Source organism: Cavia porcellus, unplaced genomic scaffold (genome assembly GCF_034190915.1).
Source record: "Cavia porcellus strain 051 isolate PalLab524CR breed Dunkin Hartley unplaced genomic scaffold, mCavPor4.1 scaffold_7, whole genome shotgun sequence".
In the NCBI taxonomy this organism is placed as follows: Eukaryota; Metazoa; Chordata; class Mammalia; order Rodentia; family Caviidae; genus Cavia; species Cavia porcellus.
In genome coordinates this window covers 87,881,721-87,884,295 of record NW_026947490.1, presented here as the reverse complement: position 1 = coordinate 87,884,295, position 2,575 = coordinate 87,881,721, and positions in this window count along the sequence as shown.

Genomic DNA, 2,575 nt, shown 5'->3' with positions numbered 1-2,575 from the left:
GGATTTTTCAGGCACTTTATCACAGTGATAGAAAATTCATTAACACGAATGCAGAATGATAAAAATTCAGTTACCATCTCTTCTTGTAAGTACAAAAACACTCAGGAATCCAAAATTCATGAATAACAGTTTATTTAATATTATGACCAATAAAGTACCTCTGTACTGTGAAGGTTGTCACAGACATCTGCAGGTTCATATGGAACCTGTTAGTGTCAGGTTTCCAGTTTTTTCTAAGGAGTGAATTAGGGCCTCAAGAACATCAGAAGCTTGATGCTTAGAAACAGAATTTTATACAGTTGATGTCAGATAAATGCATTACAATAGATCTAGTTAGATACATGATTGGTAATTAAAAACTGCATCAGCACACTTATGAAAAATCTATTATTCAAGAGGCATTGTTATTAGGTGGATAGCAAGGCTATTAGCAATAGCCAAACAGTAATCATTATGGAGAAAATTATTGAACCTGTTAATTTGGTACAAACTGAGCTCAGGGATTCACAATGACAAGATATGTAGCTGTGGACAAAACCAGAAACTTAGGAGAGATATTTTTCTTCTGTTACTAAAAAGTAAACAAGAAAAGAAAATAATTTTTTGCTGTTCAATAAGTGGAATCCATGGAAAAAAGAGAATTGGTATTCTATCTTACCTAGCCACAGAAGGTTGTGCACACCCTACTACTGCACTATAGTAAATAAAGGAAGGTAACAATCATAAAAATAAGGGCTTAAAGACAGCAAGATTGAAATGGAAAATAAAAAAAAACTTAGTTTGGAAGAAGGAAGAGAAATGACAGTCAAGCAGCTACCTGTGAGAAGGTAGTGTCTGCACAATTGAGGGCCTATGTTCCTGGCAGCATTGATTAAAGAGACAAAAAAAAAAAAAACCCTTTCCCTGGAACTTGTGCCAGGCTCTATGATCCCAACTCAGGTATCATTTCCTACATGCACATTCCTACTTCAGCTTCATTAGGTTTTTTTTTATACTTTCTATATTTTAGATCTTAAATATATAGATTGGCCAAAAGCGATCTTGCACATGAAGTGAAGTCAACAATTAGGCAACAGGTTAATACAAAAATATAATGATTCTAGAGTAAAATATATACATACTTGCCAACAATGTTTCCACTTACAGTCTGTTGTAGTTAGGGGCTATACACTGAGAACAATTAGAATCAGGACATGGAGTTTATAGTATTTTTATAATGGTCACGGGGAGTTAACACAGGAAAATGCAGGAAACCTATCCACAACACCAAAGACATAGAATATTTAGTCAAGGGCCTAAATCCCACAGTAATGTCCTACACGAGTCCAGATATAAACCCCGAACTCAGGACAATGCCTCTGATGAGTCCAACTGCGCCCACAACAAAGGCTCACCCCAGTCTCTTTTATGGATCTATGCCAGGAAAACCCAAGGTTCAGCGGTGGAAGCCAGGATGTCCACGCCAGTAGAATGAAGGAGCTGTGCTGGTGGGATGAGGGTTCTGCACTGGAGCCAAGAACTCACACTCAAAACAAAAAGACCAGGTCTGTCTTGAAAGGCACAAAAGCCATCCTCAGCAACACGGAGGCCCTGAGCTCCTCCAAACAAGCACAGTCGGGTACGTGCTAGGAAGGAGCATGATGATTTAATCCTGGAGTCCAAGCATCACATGTCTTCCCCTCTGGAGCCAGGAAGCAATGCTGGGTGTGAGGACCAAAGCTTCTGCAGGAGAACCAACAGTTCAAGCAGCAACTCGTAGGAGAACCCACTATACCTCAATGCAATAACGCCCTAATTCTTCAGCACCGCTTCTTCTCCACTTATTTATCCTGCAACTTTCCTCAGGTGGAGCATCTTCAATCAATGTCATGCTGATGTAATCCATCTGGTGTTAAGTTGACCACCAGTTCTTAATCCATAACACAATCTAAAGTGGTTTTTTTTATCCCACACTCAATACCAGGAAGTGATTTAGTGGATCAAGTATGGTACTCTTTTTCAGCAGCAATAGTGAAGCTTATGCTTGGCAAGGATTATCTTCAAAACTTAGTTATGATTTATGACTCTGAATAGAGTGTAAAGCTTTTCTGAAGCAGTTGGACTGTTTGATTTTCCTTTATCTTTACTTTTTCTCAGAAATCTCTTACTGTTAATGTGTAGTTTCTTCATTCATGCTGTAATGGACTTCTCTTGGTAGATGGCCTAAAAATTAGTTCAATGCAAATGAGCAGACTGAGAGAGACCCTGTGAACTTCTGGGCAATAAAGCTTATGGCCTTATTCCTGAGCAGACCCTACCTGTGCCAAGTTGTCCCAGCCTGAGCTTGACAAATAAACTTTTCTGTCCTCAAGGGATTGGTTCTTCTACAGGACATTCACCTGGTTATATTTGGGACCTAGCTTCAGGAGAGGGCACTAAACCTTTAAGTAAATCAAGGACAGCACTGAAAAGCCAAGAGTAAACTATGAATCCTGGCAGGTGAGGGTGACATCATAGAAGAGAGATGGGCCCAGGAGGCAATTATTGATAAAGGTGGGTGAAGGTAGAAGGGCCAATCAGGTGGGCCAGGGGAGGA